This window comes from Apodemus sylvaticus, chromosome 2 (assembly GCF_947179515.1).
Source record: "Apodemus sylvaticus chromosome 2, mApoSyl1.1, whole genome shotgun sequence".
Classification (NCBI taxonomy): Eukaryota; Metazoa; Chordata; class Mammalia; order Rodentia; family Muridae; genus Apodemus; species Apodemus sylvaticus.
The window spans coordinates 97,192,247-97,215,010 of record NC_067473.1 but is presented as its reverse complement, the minus strand read 5'-3'; positions in this window follow the sequence as shown (position 1 = coordinate 97,215,010).

Sequence of the window (22,764 nt, the reverse complement as noted above, 5' to 3'; positions counted from 1 at the left end):
TTTGTTGTTTCCTCACGATTGAATCAAAAGTAGTTCTTGTATTATTTTTGAAAAATTCACCTGCTGTAAATTTCTTTGCATTTAATGGAAGCCTGTCATGAGAGAATCCAAAGCTCGAAATTGGTTCTGGAGCTTCTGTGTTGACTTGTTTCCCAGATATTATTTACTATTTTGATGGTATTTTTGGTTGTTGTTTTAACCTGGATGCTCTCACAACTCTTTGTCCAGGTATTTTACTTCCATATTTGATGAGTAATTTGCATAGGTCCCTAGAGGCCAGCCCAGTGCCCCTGATTTATAATCCAGGCCTTGGCAGTGAGATATGAAATGCATCAGAACACCATAGGCATCAAGATGGAATCAAAGGCTCAAGTCTTCTTATTTGTACTGCTCTTCCTGTCTGGTGAGACTTGTAAATGTATTACAATATCTTAAAAGTAATTAATTTGTAGAGAAATATCTATTTCCTATAGGAAGTCAATAGTATGCAAATATAAAAGTCATTTTGGACTCCAAGAATTGTATCAGGAAATCTTTGTGTGTATATATGTATACTCATTATCTATTTCTGATTTCAGGTGCTGATGGAAACATTGTGATAACCCAGCATCCCAAATCCATGTCCACATCAGTAGGAGACAAGGTCACCATGAGCTGCTAGGTGAGTCAGAATGTAGGTAGCTACATGGCCTGGTATCAGCAGAAACCAGGGCACATTCCTCAACTGCTGATCTATTATGAATCCAACCAGTACACTGGAGTTCCTGATCACTTCACAGGCAGTAGATCTGGGTCAGATTTCATTCTGACCATCAACAGTGTGTAGGCTGAAGACCTGGCAGTTTATTAGTGGTAGCAGCATTATGGTACTCCTCTCACAATGCTTTAGTCTTCTACACAAAACTCCTTGAGACTCTCACCAGCTGCCTGCACCACACACAGCCCTGGATTACACACTTCCCACTTCTGCCAGAGAGCTGGTGTGCCTGACTTAAATTTCATTGTAAATTTATGAAAAGATGGACTTTTTGATACTTTGAATTGCAAGGTCTTTAGATCAAGAAAAAGAAATTTGTGTTTGTTTTAATTTCTTATGCTCAAATTCTGCATATTGAACATGATAAATTTATTATTATATATTCTGGAGTGTGAAATCCCAACATGCCCATCTGTGGGCAAAATCAAGAGTTTGGAAACCTATATTCCCACTGGTGGATAGAACATGGCTTTGCTTTTCTCATATGTGAGAAGTATTTTTTTGTAGTTGACCAGTGGCCATGGATGAAATGGGTTCCCCTGAAAGGAGGAGGGGGGCTGGAAGTGTAAAAAGAGGCAATGAGGCAGGGGTCGAGAGAAGCATGAGATCATGACAAGGTTCTGATCAATGCTCCAAGTTGAATATTCAGCACTCTGTTTATATAGAGAAAGCCCACTGAGCCCATCCTTTTTTTTTAAGCTGGATTATGTTCCAAAGCAATGTCAGTGGTCAGTGTATTCTTCTAAGACCCTGTGGGGACTTCCATGTGGAACCAAGGCAGATGACTCCACCTAAGGCATATATACAAGGCAGGTGACTCACCCAAGGGTCCTTTGTGGAAAGTGTTCAAGGCCTGTTCAACCTGCTCAAGTCTAGGAAAGGCATGTTCAAGCCTGGAAGGTCACATTCCTTACACTTGAAATCTGACAATTTCCCTCCAGTTCTCCTTTTGTCTAACCTTATTTATTTGCATATGTATGTTGATTTCCATAAAAATATATAAAAATCACAAATTTTGACAATCTTTATGCCTCATGTTTCTCCTTTCTGACACACCCTTTCCCTCCTACTAATGTCCTTCCAAACCACAGTCTTCCTTCTATGTTCATGTAACATATACATGTGCCCACTCACATTCATACACACATACACATGCACCTGCATAAAGTTTTATGAATTAATAAAATCTAGGTTGCAAATATCAGAGAAAACATGGGGTTTAACTTTTTAACCAATATATCTAATTTATGCTCCCTATTCCTACTTCACTTACCTCTGCTGCTTTCTCATCTACTTTATACTACACTAAGGGAAACATGATTTTGTATCATGAAAAGCGAGGTTTTTTTTCTGTGTAATTGCTCTGAGTAGAACTTCAAGTATTATTTTCAATAGGTAGCTAGAAATTTGGAAGCAATATCTTTTCCCTGATTTTAATCAGTTTGCATTGAGTTTCTCTCTATTTTGCTTAAGTTTGGCTATTGGTTATCTGTATATTGCTTTTATTATGTTCAGTTTGAGCCTTGAATTTTTGATCTCTCAAATACTTTTAGCATGAGTGGCTGCTGTATTTTGTTAAAGGATTTTTCAGCATCTAGTGAGATGACCAAAGGGTTATTTTCTTTGAGTTTGTTTTTATAGTAGATTACATTGATGGGTTTCTGTACATTGAACCATCCCTACACTCATGGGATGAAGGCTACTTGAGCATGGTGGATAACTGTTTTGATGTGTTCTTGGATTCTATTGGCAAAAATTTTATTGAGTATTTTTGCATCAATATTCGTAAGGGAATCGGTCTGTAGTTCTCTTTCTTCATTAGGTCTTTTTGTGGTTTAGGTGTCAGCATAACTGTGACTTCATAGAATGAATTGGGTAGTGTTCCTTCTGTTTCTAGTTTATGGAATACTTTTAGAGGTATTGGAAGTAGATCTTCCTTGAAGGTCTGATAGAATTCTGCTATCTAAAACCATCTGTTAACAGGCTTTTTGTTTGGGAGATTTCTAATGACTGTTTCTGTTTCCTTGGGGATTATGGGGGTGTTTAGACTTTCACATTTGAATTTGATTATTTTTGAATTTCCTGAGTTTCTGTTGTTCTGTCTCCCTTTTCATTTCTTATTTTGTTAATTTGGATACTGTCTCTGGGCTCTCTGGTTAGTCTGGCTATGCATTTATCTATCATGTTGATTTTCTCAAAGAACCTGCTTTTAGTTTTGTTGATTATTTTTAGAGATCTCTTTGTTTCTACTTTGTTGATTTCAGTCCGGAGTTTGATTATTTCATGCTGCCTACTCCTCTTAGGTGTATTTGCTTCTTTTTGTTCTAGAGATTTCAAATGAGCAGTTAAGGTGCTAATATATTATCTCTCCAATTTCTTTATGGAGGCACTCAGGGCTATGATTTTCCTCTTAGCACTGTTTTCATTGTGTCCCATAAGTTTGGTTAATTTGTTCCTTTATTTTCATTGGATGGCAAAAAGTTTATTTTTTATTTTTTTTCTTCCATGACCAAGTTTTCATTGAGTAGTTAGTTATTCAGCTTCCACATGTATGTGGGCTTTCTGTTGTTTTTGTTGTTATTTTACACCAACCTTAGTCCATGTTGGTTCAATAGAACACATGGGATTATTTCAATGTTCTTTTATCTGTTGAAGTTTGTTTTGCATCTGAGCATATTGAGGATTTTTAAGAAGAGCACATGCAGTGCTGAGAAAGAGTGTGAAATGTCGTGTACTTATTTGTTAAATCTATTTGGTTCATAAGTTTTTTTAGTTTGACCATGTCTCTGCTTAGTTTCTGTTTCTGTGGTCTGTCTATTGGTGAGAGTGTAGTGGTGAAATCTTTTACTATTATTGTGTGAGGTTCAATATGTGCTTTGAGCTTCATTAATGTTTCCTTTTTTAAATATCTGTATTAGTTATTTTCTTTATTTACATTTCAAATGTTTTCCCCTTTCCTGGTTTTCCATCTGGAAGTCTCCTATCACATCCCTCCTCCTCCTGCTTCTATAAGGGTGTTTCCCAACCCACACATCCACTCCTACTTCTGTGTCCTGGCATTCCCCTACACTGGAGCATTGAGCCTTCACAGGATCATGGGCTTCTCCTCTCACTGATGTCTAACAAGGCCATCCTTTGCTACATATGCTGCTGGAGCCATGGTTCCCTCCATGTGGACTCTTTAGTTGATAGTTTAGTCCCCGGGAGCTTTGGGTGGTCTGGTTGGTTGATATTGTTGTTGGTATTTGGAGGTTGCAAACACCTTCAGCTCCTTTAGTCCTTTTTCTAACTCTTCCATTGGGGAATACTTGATCAGTCCAATGGTTGGCTGAGAGCATTCACCTCTGTATATGTCAGGCTCTGGCAAAGACTCTCAGGAGACAGCTATATCAGGTTCCTATCAACAAGCACTTCTTAGCATCCACAGTAGTGTCTTGGTTTGGTAACTGTAAATGGGATGGATCCCCAGATGGGGCAGTCTCTGGGTGGCCTTTCCTTAAGTCTCTACTTCATACTCTCTCCATATTTCCTCACATTAGTATTTTGATCCTGTTAAGAAGGACAGATGTATCCACACTTTGGTCTTTCTTCTTCTTGAGCTTCATGTGATATGTGATTTGTATCTTAATTATTATAGCCCTTTTGGACTAATATTGCCTTATTAGTGAGTATATACCATGTGTGTTCTTTTGTGATTGAGTTGCCTTACTAAGGATAATATTTTCTAGTTCAATTCATTTGCATACAAATTTCATGAATTCATTTTTTAATGGCTGAGTAGCACTCCGTTGTGTAAATGTCCCACATTTTCTGTATCCATTCTTCTTTTGAAGGATATATGGGTTATTTCCAGCTTCTGGATGTTATAAATTTTGCTGTTATGAACATAGTGGAGCAGGTGTCCTTGTTATATGGTGGAGAAAAATTGGGCATATGCCCAGGAATGGTATAGCTGGGTCACCAGGTAGTATTATTTACAATTTTCTAAGGAATCTGCCAGATTTGTTTCCAGAGTGATTGTACCAGCTTGTAATCCCTCCAGCAGTGGAGGAGTGTTGCTCTTTCTCCACTTCCTCTCCAGTACCTGCTGTCACCTGGGTTTTTGATCTTAGCTATTCTGACTTGTTTGAGTTGGATTCTCAAGGTTCTTTTGATTTTCATTTCCTTGATGACTGAGGAGGTTGAACATTTCCTTAGGTGCTTCTCAGTCATTCCATATTCTTCAGTTAAGAATTTTCTGCTTAGCTCTGTTCCCCAGACTTTAATAGGGTTATTTGGTTCTGTGTAGTCTAACTTCTTGCATTCTTAGATATATTGGATATCAGCCCTCTATCAGATGTAGGATTGGTGAAGATCTTTCCCAATCTGTTGGTTGTTGTTTGCCTATTGACTAGTGTTAATGTTACTGAAAATATTGCAGCCGGTATTAGAAGAAAACAGCAGCAGCCTGGCTGCTGGCTCTAAGTTCTAGCACCTGAAGCACAAAGGTGACTATATGCATATGCATAGATAGATAGATATATAGATAGATAGATAGAGTTAGAGATAGATAGATAGAGATAGATATATAGATAGATAGATAGATAGATAGATAGATAGATAGATAGATAGATAGATATAGATATAGAGATGTAGAGATGTAGAGATGTAGAGATAGAGATAGAGATAGAGATAGAGATAGAGATAGAGATAGAGATAGATAGAGATCAGTATTTTTTCGAAAGAGAAAGAGAAAGAAGGCATGGATATGGAAAGCTGGGAAGGTAGGAAGGATGTGAGAGGAGCTGAAGAAGGGAGACCATGATCAGAAAATAGTGTATGAACAATTAATTTTCACTTGAAAGAAATCCACCTTAACTTCACATCCATGAGATATTTATGCATAACATAAATATATGTTTATATAATATATGTATGCACTTATATCATGTGTATAATCAAGTATTTTTAAAAATATAAATTTTTATTTATGTCTTTATGTGTGTATCTATTTGTGTATGCCACATATGTCTGGGTTACTCACTACATGGGCCATTAGAGGGCGTGTTTCTTTGGAACTGGAGTTAGTGGTGTTGGGGAGGTTCCAGATATGGAAGCTGAGAAATAAATGGATTCCTATGCAAGAGCTACAAGTGTTAGTAGTTTCTGGGCCATCTAAATCATATATTTTTAAAAGCAGTAATTCAAAATAGACTAGTTTTATTTGTTTATTTTTATATATGAAATCTTTTTATGTATCACAGGCTACCTAAAAACTTTCTTTATAGCCCAAGATGCCCTGAACCCATGGAAATTTCCATGTGTCAGCATCTTAAGTGCTGGAATTTGAAATTGCAAATGTACCCTACCTTGGATATCTTACCAAAAATTATGTTAACATTTTTCCTGAATTATAGAAAATTCTCTCATGTCTACCATTTCCTGTCACTGATAGGTTGCCACAGCAGTTCATCCAGAAAGAGATATGTCATTCAACAGCAAAGCCAAGTCCAATATTTTATTGACTCAGTATATTTTTCATCTTCGAATGACTTTCTCTAGGTCTCCAGGCATGGTGGATCTATGGAAGATGCTGCTGTGTCCCAGGAGCTCAAGGTCATCATCTTCAGATTTCCTGGCTCCAAATGCCTTAGGAAATTCATTTGTTCTATTTTGAGTCAGTTGGTTTGTAGTGCTTTTTAAACCACAGCCCAAAGAATCGAATGCACCATGACATATTGTGGAAAACATATTTGTGAGAAAAACAGTAAATAAGCTTGTCAGGCATTTGTGATTATACATAAAAGAACATGGGAAATTTACCTCTTAAGTCCCTATGGTCTCCCCTTATATTCTGTGAGAAGTCCATGGTTAACTGCAGGAGTCTTTGGATCTGCCAGACCCCTGTCTCTGCATATCCAATCTGAATGAGCACTAGTAAAGGCCATGAGAACACCGTCTAAGCTCACTGCAGAGGTCACATAGCAAAGTATCAAGTTTACTGAGGATCTAGAGCACATGACATCTTGTTAGACACTGATGGGGAATGTTGCTCAACTGGTATATTCTACAGTTTGAGATTGGGAAATATTATGTTCATTAATTAACTAATTAATTAAAGTTAGATCCCAATTGCAGACTCTCCTCCCATTCTCCCCTTTCCACAGTTTCTTACCCCATATAATGCTTCCTTTCTCCTCTGAGAAAGGGGAGGTCCCCATTACACCAAAGGTAGCGAAGCCATTCTGGCACATTAAATCACTTCAGGACTGGGCATATCCTCCCTCACTGGGGCCAGACAAGGCAGCCCAATTATGGTAACATGGTTCACCATCAGCCAACAGAGTCAGGGAAAATCCTTGCTCAACATTTTGGGGGACTCACATGAATGCTCAGCTTTACATCTGCTACATATGTGCAAGGAATGGGAAGGAAGGTGTAAGGTTTAGCCCATGAATGATGTTTGGTTGGCTGTTCAGTTTCTGGGATCCCTCCCAAGTGCCCAGCTTAGTTGACTCTGTTGGTCTTACAGAGTCACCATCCCCTCTGGGTTTCGCATTCCTTCACCTAACGCTTTCAGGAGACTCCTCAAACATTCTCTTTTCATCTGTTTTAGTCAGTTGCTAGGTAGAGCCTCTCAGAGAACAGTTATGTTAGGCTTTCCTCCACCCCCTATTACCCTCCCCATCCCCTGCCTGCTATGTTCTCCAGCATGCCCAGCAGCAGTGAGTTCTGACCTTTCCCTGCTATGCTCCATCTTCAGGTCCACACAGCCACCTGCAATCCTGGATGCCTGCAGCCATTAGGGAACAAAATGTGAGACTCCTAATGCAATTCTCTGCCTGCTGTCCTGTCCAGGAAAATACAGCAGGGAGTTCTTCCTATCCTGTCTGTACTTCATATTCTGAGGCACAGCTATACTTCCCTGGAGTCCTGCTGCCACCCAGGACCTGCCCTCTCCTCCAGTAATCCCAGCATCTGTGAGGTCTACCCTGTCATCAGTGTTCCATCTTTTGAACCACACCTCTACTGGCAATCCTGGAAGTCTGCTGCAACCAGGGAGTTCCAGAGGCCTGAAGTGACATTACCAGTGACTACCAGCTCTGCCTTTGTCCCTGGAATCCTGCTGCCACTCAGAATAAACAGCTCCACCTGCAATCCCAGTGGTCTGCTGCCACTGTAGATGAATATGTGTAATACCATGTTTATAGAAATAAGAGGACAACTAGGAGTTGATTATTTTTTTGTCAAGGGCCTTCTAGGGCCTCAGACTTGACACTAAGACTCTTGGTAGCAAGAACCTTTGTTCTTTGTGTAGTGTTGCTGATTCTTAAAATTCTTAAAATTCTTTGTTGATATATACTCATTTTAGACAATTTTATAACAGAATATCTTTCAAATACATTATATATTTAGTATATAACTATAGCCACTAACTGTCCCATTTCCATGTTTCTTTCTTCTTATAGGGACTAACATTGCCCCAGGAGCAACATAAATATTGAGACAGAGGCTTTTTAATATCTTGAAGCTTAGGCCTTTGATGGACAGTCTCCCAGCTACTCTAAATTGACTAGTCCTGGCACTAAATCTCTCTACATATCTAGCTCTAACTTTGCGATTAGCTTTGGTTAATTTGTTCATTCTCTGTTCATTGACTGGATCTATGTAATGTCTCTTCTTCTAATATCTCTCTCTTTGTGTAGAAGTTCCATCTTCTACTTCCTACCTGATTATTAGTTTTTAGATCTTTGTTATAATCAAATAGATATAGTTTTAGATTGCCTTAGGAAAGTAAGGAAGAATAAATATTTACAAATTAGAAAACCCTGTGATAGGCTATAGAAATGACAATACAAGAGCTGTATTTAGCTCTCTGGCTGTACATAATTAACAACTGAAAATACAGAGATATACTTTCACACTACATATCCCAACATCTTATTATTTTTTTCTTTCTAATCTCCTTCTCTCTTTTTCTCTTGTCTCCTCTTTCTATCTTAACCACATATATACACGTACATACATATGTGCACATACATAAACACATATACATGTATACACAAATAAATGCCACATGCACATATGCACATACATGTATACACATTAACACATGCACAGATACAGAGATAGACACCTTGGGGGGGACTGTTCAAGCTTCAGTGGAGACTCAGCTTTACTATTTTCTATGGACCACTTGAGGGACCCATGACCACACCATTGAGCCCATCTAAACTCCTGTTAATCTCCAATATGTTCAAACACATTCTATCTAAGACAAACAATGCCCATATCTGTCAAGAACTCATATGTACTCTCTATCAGTCAACCCATAGTCACCAGATGTTCCTAAGATCCACATATGACAACAAATTCTAGGAATTCTTTTATATTCAAGGAATGTAACACCAAACAAACATAGACAAGACCAGATATCAATACTTAGAGATTTGCCTAAACAGGGGCACAAAAAATAGTCAAAACAACCTAAGACAATATGTTTCTACCAGAAGCCAGCAACCATAGTATATATGGAGTCAAGAAATTCAGTGTAGCTGAAACATATGATGAAACATTCAACATTGCTTTTCAGAATATGCTCAAATCCTTAATGCAGAAATGAACAAGTACATTAAGACAATCTTTGAAAAGACAAATTTTGGAATGACATAAAGAAAACAGTCCAAGACATGAATGTAAAAATAGAATTACTAAATACATATCCCAAAGTGAGGTAAATCACTTTGGAATGAAAAATTGTGGAAGTAAAAAACCCAGTAATAATACTCGCCAACAGAATACAGGAGATGGAAGAGAGAATCTCAGACACTGAAGACATGCTAGAAGAAGTAAATATATTACCTGATGAAAATCTCTTCTCTGCTGTGATGTGGCCTAGACTCTGGAGGGTGGAAGGGTGTTTCCTCTGACCAATTTCTCCTTGATACCTGAGGCAGTCAGGACAGTTGGTCCTGGGATTGTGAAAGCACATGAGTTGGCCCTGCATCTTTCCTGCAAGGGACAGGGCCAGCCTACCAGGTTTCATAATATCAAGGCCAGTTCCATTCACTTTGATATATGGGGAGGGCATAATATTCTGATACATGCGACCTCACACCAGAAGTATGGCAGGGCCAGCTCTACTCTACTCTCACACTCTTGGATGGCTTCCATCCAACCTTGTTCCTGCAACCAGAGCCAAGTGTACTATACTGACCAGGAAAGATTCAGGGCCAACTCATGTGCTTTCACAATCATAGGACCAACTGGGCCTTAGGACAAGAGTCTGGTAGATTACCCACTCATATGGTGTGAGGTAGTCAATGGGTGATTCACCTTCCACACGCAGTAGGTGGGACATCTGACCCAGGGGTCATGACAGCAGGAGACCTAGCCCTGTCACCCTATTGACTGTAGCAATCGAGAGTGGGCCCTGCACTTTACCTTGGCAATAATGCAAGGTGACCTATTGGAACCTGATGGAAAAGTACCAGGTAAGTCAGCCCTGAGTGTGGGAATGTAGGAGAAATATTCTATCCCCTGACATACTACAGCACTTGAGAGAGTATGTCTAAACCTTGATAGGTCCACAGAGTGAAGCTTGCTCAGGAAGTATATGAGAGCATAAGAATTCTTGTCCAGATGCCATGAAAGAGGGCAATCTAACTCTGTCTCATGGAAAGGGTGGTATGTGTTGGCCTAGAGTAGTGCTGAAAAGCTAACACTGGTGGTGCTGACAAGGGAAGAGCTGACAGGTAGATTAGCTCAGCTACTGTCCAGATGCAAATCCAGGTATCTGGGTTGGTCTACCACCAAATATATATTGTCTTTCAATCTTTAAGATTCATGAAAAGGCCATTCTTGCTGATCCAAAGCTGTAGGCGCTCTCTGACACAGCAGACCAACTCCCAGAGGAGTACTGATGAGGATCCAATACTTATGGTGTCACAGCAGCCAAGATCTTGAACCAGACCAATGACTCATTGCTAGGAACATTTGCAAGTGAAGGTGTGTGGACAGTTATTCTGAGACACACTGTGACATATTACAGCTAGTATGATGACACACTTTCTATGTTTTGTTTCTGTTTGATTCTTTGTATATGTTATTTTGAGGGAATTAGAAGGGCAAAGTTCAGGGGATAAGCAATGTGAGAAATTCTAGTTTTGTTGGAGACACAGTTGTGTTATGTGAATCTTTTCTGGAAGATGTTTGGTGAAAGGGCATGAGATTTTTTTTCTGCAGATACTTGAGAGAACTTGTGAAGTTTGGACACAGTATAAGTATAATACAACAGTCTGTGGACAATGCTCTGACATTGGTTTGACTGCTTGTCTTTATTGGGTTTCACTGATCCTAGTCTTCACTTGTCATGCCTTAGTTGAGGGATGAACCCCAAAGAATTCTGGGTGGTGTTTCAACTACTTCTAGATGCACTGGTGAATGATCATTAGAATATCATGGTTTCTTCTGGATGGAGCTGCTGCTGTGGATTCCTGTTTGGTGTTTTGCTAGTGGTCTGGACTACAGACAAGGAAGATTGGAATTACCCCCCAAGGAATTACTAGTAAGTAACCCCACATCTCCCTTGTCCTAACAGCCAATTTTCTCTTCTATATTTTGTCAGTGGTCTGTAAGAGATGTTGAAATATATAAGAAGCCTTATTTAAGTACGTTTTGGAAAACATAAGCATACAGATGGGAGATAAGCAAGACTGGGGTGCCTGATATGAAACTCACAAACAATCAGTAAAACCTTAAAAAATAAAATATAAAATCCTCAACAAAAAACCTAAAACACCCTCCATAACCAAGAAACAAATAGAAAATGTCCAATGGAAACAATTCTAGGCATAAAACATCCAGGTAATCTGGGATTCTACACAAAGACCAAGTCTATAGATAAATTATAATAGAAGAAGGGGAAAAACCCAGTTCAAAGTCACAGAAAATACTTTCAACAAAATAATAGAAAATTTTTCCCAAAATGTAAAGAAGGAGTTGTTTATCCAGGTACAAAAAACATGTGGAACATATTGACTATTTGACTGGTCCAGACAAGAAACTTCCCATAACAAAAAACATTAAACTACCAGAATCAGGAAAGAACACCACAAATTATCAAAGGGAATAAATAATTTCAAATCACCAACTCAGAGTAGGGGGAAACTTCCCATACTACTACACCAAAATAATAGAAACCAACAAGCACTCACCATTGATAGTGCAATATCTATGGCTTCAATTCTCCAATAAGACACAGACAATAGATAGGGTTTGAAAATAGTATCCATATTTCTGTTGTATATAAAAACACACACCTTTATAACTTCATGCATTCACATAAAGAATAGATATTACCTTAGTGTAAAAGAAGGGAAAAAGATATTCTAAGCAAATGGACCCAAGGAACCAGCTGGCGTAGTCATTCTAATATCTGACAAAATAGACTTTACACTCAAAAATGTCTTTGATTAGTTTTTCATCACTTTGACAGCATGCATTAATAATCTTAGACACAGAAATATGTACAAGAGAGTCTTCTACATATGTCTGGATATATATCTTTTATATACCTCTTTTCTTCATTTCTGAATTCCTATATTTACTTAGGTATTATTTATGTTCAACCTGAAGAATATTTTTCCAGTACTTTTATATAAAAACTGAGTTGGAGGTGGCTCTATAGATAAAGTGTTTCCCATGTAACTGTGAGGACATGGTTTGCCTCCAAAGAACCCACATAAAATGAGATACAGCAGTGACATGTGACTATCCTTAGAGTGATGCTATGGCAGATGAGAGACATAGACAAGAGAATCTTCAGAAGACACTGCCTTTCCTAGGAATTGCGATCCTTGTCTCACATCAGGTTAAAGGCAACTGCCACACTTATCGTGTGATATTCACCCACATGCCATGGCAAGGGAAGATTCCCACACTAATTAATATGAGCACATAGAGACAGCCCCTCACAGAGGTATAACAGATTAAAACATAGAGATTGAATAAAATAAGGAATTATCTTAGGAATTAATTATATTACTCCTCTTCATTGAGTCTTTATTTTAATTCCCCCTTAAAAAACATTATCTTTGGGTGTTTTTAATTTTGAGGGATAAAGTTGTTCTTGAAATATCTTCCATTCTTAATATAACACATTTATCATGCACTCCCCTACAACACACCTCAGAAAACTACAGGGAAAAGATTTAATAAAATAGACTCTCAGTCTCCTTAAGGATACACACGATGCTCTAGTAAATTTTCTGCTGACACCAACTCCCTGTGAGTGAAACAGGGGCAGATGTCCTTAGAGCTGCAGTATACACTCTGCTGAGCTGATTTTCATACCAAGTTATTATACAACAACCAAGGCTCGTTTAAGGACAGCTGCCAGGAGCCTAAGAAGCATCCTCTCTTCCAACTCTCAGAGATGGAGACAGACACACTCCTGCTGTGGGTGCTGCTGCTCTGGGTTCCAGGTGAGGATGCATAGGAGTATTGGGAGCAACTGCTTTGACCATCATGAGTTTTCATGCCTCTGGCTCGTGATTATTATAATTAGGGCATTTGTATTTGGTTTTAAGTTTCCTGATTCCCCTTGATTTTCTGATTCCTCTGAGTGATATCCAGTATTATTTTTAAAAGTTACCAATGACAAGGTCCTATGCCAGGAAGGTTCCCATATATTTATAAGAATGATCTTAGTGTTTATCATTCCAGATTCTGCTGGGGACATTGTGCTGATCTACTCTTCTGCTTTATTGGCTATGCCACTAGTGCAATGGGCCACCATCCCCTTCAAGGACAGCCAGAGTGTTGATTATTATGACAACAGTTATATGTACCAATACCAACAGAAAGCATGACAGCAACCCAAACTCCTCATCTATCATGCATCCTACCTAAAATCTAGGGTCCCTCCAGTTTCAGTGGCAGTAGGTCTGGTACAGACTTCACCCTCACTATCCATCCTGAGGAGGCTGATGTTGCTGCAACCTATTACTGTCACCAAAGTGTGGGGGTTCCTCCCACAATGCTCTTGGGCTGAACAAAACCCTCCTGAGCTTGCAGCTCACAGAGGCTCAGTCTCTCAGATCTACCTTACTCTCTGACATCTCAACACAAAGCTGTAGGCTTCATTGGATAATTATCTCAAATGATAAAACAAACTTTTATAAACAGATATGTATGGGTGTTCCATCCTCATGATTTGTAGTTTCATAATTTTCCAACAAAATATATGATTGTTTTAATTATTATTTATCACTCAAATTTTTATTACCATGTATTTATGATGTTTTTCACTTGTTCCTATCTCCAAGACCACATCTCTATGTATTCTCTCATCCTCAGTATCCACCTTTGACTTTCCTATCTCTTAGGATGTACTGTTACCTTTAAAAAAAGTTTTGACTTTAAAAAGGAAAATGAATACAAACTATACTACTGAAAATGTAACAAAAGATTTATTATGGTGTGTTTGTGTATGCGCGCATGTGTGTGTGTGTGTGTGTGTGTGTGTGTGTGTGTGTGTGTGTGTGTGTACTAGAGGACAAATGGAGAAATCTCTTTCCTTCCACCATGTGGGGACAAGGAATCAAACTCAGGTCCTTAGTTTTTGCTGTAAATATATTTCCTGATATAAGGATCAATCTAGCTGTCAAATCAGCAAGAGTAGCTGCCCTTACCTGTACCAAACTTGTTATCTTTCCTGATAATGTTTCATTCTTGTGTTTCCTCTATGTTTAGGGCAGCATCTCCTTAGGCTGTTACCCCCACCCTCTTAAACTATTATACCTCTGGGTCAAGAGGCTGTTTTCCAGCTTCAGACATTTGTGATTGGCATAGAGCCTAATCCTTGAGGCAGTCAGTCAGGCTGCCCTAAACATAGAGAGAGGAAACACAGCTACTCTTGCTGATTTGATCCTACTTCATCATTAGTGCTGACTACCATGCACTCAGGAATTAATAGTCAGAGAGCATTACATACACAGTGGGAAACACAAGACTCCCAGGATGGGTGTGAATTCTCTGACCTGCTGAGATATTGCAACTCACTGGATCCTCTATACTTAGGAAAGAAATGTTTAATTATTTTCCTAAACTTTAGCTTGCTCTGGCTATAAACTGGAAAACAGAGAAGTTTTGCCTTCTAAGTGGAGTACTAAGCATAAAACTGTCACCTATATCTATCTAGCCCTACCGTACTTAATGCTGTGAAATGATCTGCCTTACTCCATATTCAAATGTTCTTTGCTTATGGGCATACTCAAACCTCTATAGACATTTTTAGATGGAGTCTACACTTATATATTCTACAAGTACTACACCTGTTATGAATCAGCACCTTTTGAGAAACTGATACTGATATATGGGAATTTTTCATTTGCTCTTTCCATGCCAACCACGCCACTTTCTCTACATTCATTTCTGTCTGCCAACTCAACAATCAACAATTATTAAATGGTTCCAAAGCTTCATTTTCCCCTTATGGGAAATGTCAGGTGAATTCCTGTTGGCCAGAGTACAAATCCCTCTTTCTTGAAAGATTTAAATCTGATTAAATTGAAATTAAGTTACAGGGTTTTCAAATGATTCTGATCCATATATTGAAGCTTCCAAAATGTCATCAAATCTTTCAACTACTCCAAAGTGTCTGTGATAGACAAAAGTCTATTGTGTAACAGTTTCCTCTGAGATAGAAACATTCTACTTGCAGGGAGTCTCTAGAGAGTCCCTGAAACTGAGCAGATTGACTAGGACCCTTCCACAATAGACAAACAAAACTTCAAATAAGACTCTCAGAGTCACAAAACTCCAAAGATAATTCTGGGAGAGCTTGTTGGAAGAATAAAAAGCAGCTAAGGTTTAGATTAGACCAACTGTGTCACTTAGGAAAGTCACTTTTCAGACTGTTGAGCTGCCTGCAGGCTGTGCAATGTGGCCCAGGTTCCTATCATTTATGAACTGTCACACATGCTGGGTCAGACTTTGGTGATAGAGCTGTCTTTGAGTTATTTCTCCTGCTGTAAACAACTCCTCACTCAAACTTCTGTAACTAACCCTAATAAAACTCATTGGTTCATGAATTCATACTCGGATTGTGTATGCACTTTGATGTCATTGGCTCCCTATCTGGCTTGAGTAGGCACATGCTGTTGTACCAGGAAAATTCTCACACAATAAGGTCCTATGGAACAGCCTGCTACCCTTTTTGAAAAATTTAGATGTAAATCCCACACTCCCTGCTGTCTTTGGACTCCAAAACAGAGAAAATTAAAAGAATAAATTCATAAATGTTTTAGTCAGTGTTATACTGCTATGAAGAGACACTAAGGCTGTTGCAATTCCTACCAAAAGAAGCTTTTTATTGGGATTTGCTTACAGTTTCTGAGGTTAATACCATTATTGTGATGGTAAGAGTTCTACATCTGTATCCATTGGCAGCAGAGAGACAGTGGGTCTGGCATGGGCTTTTGAACCCCAAAGTCTACCCCCAGTGACACATTTTCTGTAATAATTCTACATCTACCCCAATAAGGCCATACCTTCCAATCCTTTCAAATAGTTCCTCTCCTGGAACATTTAAAAGTATGATCATATAGAGGCCACTCAAATCACCACATTGTTGTGCTGGCTAGTTTTAACACTGACTAAGCATTGTAACACTGACTAAGATATTTATGAATTTATCCTTTTAAACCATTTTCTCTTCTGACTTTTTCCTAGTTACTGCAAATTCATGATTTCTGTTATTTACTCATTAAGACATGATCCAGTTAAAGAACTTAACAACAGACAATAATTTGAAACTACAAATTATTAGGACATTTTTATCCAGTCCTATCACTCAGTTTGTCTGATATTTTGAAGCACATTCAATTCCTATACTTAAGTAGACTGTAAGTCTTTCCAAGCTAGAGTCTCAGAGCAACTTTCTTATCTATTTCCTCCTTGCTTCCTCACGAAAAGTTTTCACTTTTTACTAATTTATCTGATTTGTAAATTAAAATACTTGCTGAATCAACACTTCCACCTTGACTTATACCAAACCACCACAGTCACTTACATTACATTTTTACAAGTGCTTCTAAATTCCATGAACCATAATCATTCAAATAAAATGATGGTTCTAACACTTCATTGCATAAATATTGGCCATGAATGAACAATACGAAGTTATATTTGGTGTAACTTTAAGATAGAGTAAGAAAATGATGGCCTCTATTTTTTAAACAATTAAAAGTCGGTTGAAATCATTGAGAATAAATTAATGTGGCTGTGAATGTATCTTAGTTGGTAGAATGAGTACCTAATGTGCATGAAGTTCTAGATGCTATCATTAAACTGGGTGTGGTGGTGCCGGGAGCCATACTCAAAACTCAATGCCAAGAACTCTCCAAACCAGGAGTCACCCCCACCTGGCTCTCAATGCCAGGAGACCTCGATACCAGGAGTCATTCTCACTTAGATCTCCATGCCAGGAACTATTCCTATGTAAATCTCAAAACCCCCTTCTTTTGAAGTTCATCTGTAGATAGGTTACTATAGCAACCCCTTTCCACGTCACTGCCTCATGACCCCCCTTTTATCATGCCAACATTCCAACAGCAATAACTAGCTTTACCAGAAATTATGAGAAACTGTTTCTTAGAAATGATGCCAACCCCCTGAGATTGTTCCCCCATTTACCCCTCCCAAACCTTGTATGCTTCCCTTTATATTGACTTGTCTGAAAATTAAAGTTTGACAGCTTGATCAGAACTAGACAAGCTGTCCGGCCTCTCTCTCTTGTGTCTTGTTGCCCCATCGCCTTTCCTCTAGGTGGCTTAAAGGAACCCTTTGACTGTCCTGTGGGTCGGGACACTTTGGCGCCCAAGAGTGTGGTACCTGTGGAGCGATCTAGAGAAAGGAGGTCGTGGATCAAGGAGGAGGGCTCTCTGCATACAGCTCCCTGAGAGGAGTAGCTCCCTCAGAGGACTGATTTGGTCGAAGCATGGTTGACCTGCCGGCGTGCTTGGCCAGGGGGAAAATTTCCAGGACAACTTCGTCTCAGAAGGTGAAACCCCATGGGGCAAGCTTTTACTCAACAATCCCTGCTCATTTCAGGGATTCAGGAATCTCTCAAGACACGGGGCTGGGTTAAGAAAAGATCTTAGGTACTTCCTTGAGAATACTTAGGGTCTTAAGTATTATGTTGGACAAAATGTCCCTGGTTCCCAGAAGAAGGAACCATAGGTAAGAAAACATGGGCTAGAGTACGAGATTACTATGCAACTTTTGGTCAGAAAAAAAAAAAAAGTTCCGGTTACTGCCTTTAACTACTGGTCTCTGATTAATGACATTATTCAGAATTCTTCCTGCCTCCAAGATCTAGTTCTCTGAAAAAGCGCTCGTCCGGACACTGTCTCTGTGCTCTCTTATCCCTCCCGCCTCTGATAAATATGGAGGAGTGACATTTAAAACGGTTTCTGTCTATGTCTGCTCTTTTCCCTAATTTCTCAAAAGGACCAAAGTCTATCTTTCTCTACAGACTCTGAAATCTAGTCATAATTCAGGTGCTGACACTCTATCTCCTGGAGAGGAAGCCAACTTGGAGGAGAAGCTGCCAGCAGGAGAGCCACTGAAAAAAATTTCTTCTCTTCACCAAATGATAGCCACAAGGAGCAAGTAGTCCTCTTAAAGGAGCTCTGAGACTCAGAGGGACAAACCTAACTTCAAGACTTATTTCAAAGACAAATAGCTAGAAAAAGCCAGAGCCAAAACAAGCCCCTTGACTTTAAAATTTTAGAAGAATTAAAGTCCACAGTCAGAGCCTATGGGCGGTCAGCTCCCTTCACTTTGGCACTTAGAATCTTCCACTGAGGACTGGCTCACACCTGAGGAATTTATGCAGTTTACCCAAGCTAAGTTCTCTGGGGGAGAATTTATTCTTTGGAAGTCAGAGGCAGCTAAGAAGGCCAGAGAAATTGAAAGTAAAAACTACTCACAGGGCAGAATGTAAGTCCTGGACTGTAAAGAAATTCCTGGGCTCTCCTCCCATCCTACCTCTCACCACATGGTCATGGCCAGTCTGTACTTATCTACACACACTCTCTCTCTGTCTTTCTCTGTCTCCCCCATTAACTCTCACCCTCCATCCTGAATAAACTTTATTCTATACCATGTCTGTGTGTATTCGCCTAGGCAACGCCCTTCCCTACCCCACCGTATATCACATTCTTTAAACCTCTTTTTCTGAACCACATAGGGGTTAAAAAAGCAGGGCACTATGGATTAACTATCAGTGGTTGCCACTGTGTCTCCCCTCCCTTCTCTGGCAGAATTCCCAGAAGAAAAATAAGATAAGGAGTTAACTCCTAAACAAGAGAAAAAGCAGGTTTCAGAAAAGCAGTTTTTCCATGTGCAGGATGTGGTATCAAAAAAAAAATGGTTAAAAACTAATTCAAAACTCTCCTGAAAAAAAAAATAGGAGACATCCTATTTCCTCTCTGAATCCTACTAGAGATACCCTTAGTTCTGGTTAAGATATTTGGATCTCTTTGGGACATCAAGTTCCATCTCTGTCTGTTGTCTGTCTTTGGCCACCAAAACCTGTCCATATGTGTGTCAATTTGTTTGTCTATTGTTTTGATTGGCTGAATGATTGTTGTGTTTATGTTATATGTTGAAAAGAAAAAAAAATGGTAAAAAAAAAAAAAAAAGCGTTATCCTGGCAGGTAGTCCTGCCAGTCTGCAATTTACACAGAGGAAGATGATTAAAGGTGCCTCACATTCTTAACTATGAGTTAAACACAGCTGGAGAAAAAGCTACTTCTTAAGGGGCCAGCAGCCTCAACCTCAATGGTTAATTCTCCTAGAAAAATTTCTACCATGGTGATGATTGGGTTCAAAGTGCTTTATTCACCTGAAATCATAGCTGGAAAAAATATTTGATTTAAATTAATGAGATTTGTGTAATCGCTTCATCTTTATTTCTAATTGGTCTTAAAGGTATAAATGTTTTACATGCCTTGACTATAGAGTATTGGCTAAAAAGTTATTGTACATGATTTAAAAAATAATGATGGTAACAAAAGGTAAGTTTAAAACTGATAATTTAGGGTTAAAGCTATCTTAAGCAACACGTGGCATGACACAACCCAAGAAAAACAGGTCTCTAAGATGTTTCTAATTTGGCATAATGCTTTATGTGATTCTTATCCTAGAACTCAGACTTATAAAAACATAAGATTTAAAATAATGTCTCTTTAATAAGTTACACTGTCATACACTCAAACACACAAGCTGATAGACAATCTTTGCAATATGAAAGTAATGTGTTTGCCATTATTTTTAAGGAGAAAAGATTGTTTAAAACTGGGTTTTGCTTTCAAAAAATTATAGTAATGCTTTGATATTACAGGTTCCTTTTGTTATTTGACCTTCATACAATGGGCTACTCCTTGCAAGACTGATGGGTGTAGGTCTAGCCTTATCTTGCAGGACTCACCTAGAGAGTTCTGGCCAAAAGAACATTTTTAACAGATTCATATAGATGTGGTTCAAAATAAAGTTCAAACTTATATCTGTGAAAGGTTAAACTTAAGCTAACTTAAAAAAAAACAGTAAAAAATATTTCATTAGAAAGTTCTTCCTCAAGAAATGGCTTGCTCTTAACAATAGGCTTTTAAATTTTTTAAGTAAGTAATTTAAAAAAAATGTTAAGATAAATTATTTGGTTAAGACACTGCTTTAAGTTTGCCATAAGAAGATTTAAGCCTCTGATGTTCTCAAGGTAAATGCAAAATAAATATTGACAAACATAACTTGGAGAAAGCTACCGTAAGTATTTGTTAACAGTTTATGATATATGTTTACTTCCATTCCTTGACAAAGAGAACATTAATGTAAAATCTCTCCAAATAAGGTTTTGACATCTTCCAATGAAGATTTTTTGTAATAATAAAGTGTTACAAAATAAAATCATAGAAATATTTTTTAAAAAAGAATGTTTTAAGAGCATGATGAAATGTTTGCTCCTTATTGTAAACAGCAATCAAATTAATTATTAGTGATAGTTAATGTATGACATGGCAAGCCTTTTTTGACAAAATTAACAATTGTTATTCAAAAGATAAATTATTAAAAAATTTTGCCTCCATACATGTTTTTATATTTTTATAGATTTATATATACATCCTATAAAAATGCATCTACTGTGGGTGTAAATCTCATATAATTAAATCACATGTTTATTCTTTTGAGTGTCCCCTTGCTTCAGCACAGATAATTGATTTGGGTGCTGTAGCTCCTCTTTTTAAAATGTTTAAAATCAAACTTTTAATTTTTATATTAATAATATATATATGGCTCATGCCTTACAATTGCTTAAAATTGTTTCTTCTTTAATGCTACCAATTCTTAACTTATACAAATACAATTCAAAAGAATTAATTAAAAATATGCATATGATTATTAATAGCTTCTCAAGCTTTCTAGTTATAAATGTTTTAACAAAAGAAACAACAACAACAAATAAAATTAGTCATCACATATGTCATTTTTCTATATTGGATGTTCTAAATCAGATTAAGACAAATATTATAACTGATTATTATAGTCAATCCTTTGAGATGTTTTAAAAATTTGATGTTGGTCATATTACTGAGAATCCTCATAATTCACAAAGACAAGGTATTATGGAACCAGCCCATAGAACTTTACAACAATATTTTTATTAAAAAAAAAAGAATCACATCTCTATATACCACAAAAATTTTGAAATGTTAATGCCAGGGAACTCTTTGAATGTAGAGAGAGGGCATGTTTGTGTTTTTTCTGCAGGATGCTGAAGGAACATGCTAGCTGCCAAAGTATGCTGATGATGAGACAAAGAATGATGCTGATTATAATCATTGAAAATGGCCACAGTCCTCAACACCTTTGGATGCCTCTTACTAGTGCTGACACCACGGACATCTACGGACTCAACATCCCTCTTTGTATGGCAAATTTATTTAGCTAAAAATTGGACAAATTATAAACAGATTAAAGGGGAGATATTGGCTACTGCTGATTGCCCCCCTTTAGGGTGTCCAAAGGCCATATATTTAAATTTTACAGATTTCAAGTGCAGACCAAATAGAACGTGGCCTGCCATTTATTTTAAGACATCTTCAAGAATTACTTTGGTTGTTTGGGACGTTTGGGAGAGCCTCTGGACTTCTCCTTGTGAGATTACATCTAAGTAAAACACAATGTTACACCCTCAGCTAGTTTTCTAACAGATGATGAGTTCTCAAGGCCTCTAATCCTTCTACAAAGGGATGGTACACACCTTTACAAATTAAGTTTACCACCCATGTAAAATCTCCCAATCCACATTGGCAAATAGGCTATGAATGGGATCTTCGCCTCTATGTACTTGGCTTTGATGCAGGTATTATTTTCTCCATTAAGCTCCTTAAAGAGCCTTTATATCATTCTCAGCCAGTCCCAATGGGACCTATTCTGTGTTGATACCTCATCCTGTTCCTCCTAAAGGAATTGATCAAGACACCACCCGTACTCCGTCTATTAAAGACACTTCCCTACCTTCTGTATTTCCCCTCCAGCCACCAGCTAAGCCATCAGCTACTACACTGCCTGTACAGCCAGCTCCCACTAAAAATCTTGTACTTTCGTTAGTTAATCAGACTTTTCTCACTTTAAATGAAACTTCCCCTGAACTTGTTGAAGATTGCTGGCTGTGCTACCATTACCAACCACCCTTTTATGAAGGAATTGCTGTTCTTGGTGATCTCCCCCATGCTGACGATCCATGGTGCTGCCATTGGCAAAAGGGCGCTTGGCCAGGTCTTTCATTAACCCAGATATCTGGCCTGGGACTTTGTGTGATCCCTAGTGGAACAAATGTCCCCTCACTTTATGCTCACTTGTGTAATGAAACGTATTTTCCCCCTCCTGGCAATTATTTTATTCTTCCCCCAGAGGGAACTTGGTGGGCGTGCCTTGATGGCCTTACACCTTGCCTCTGCCTC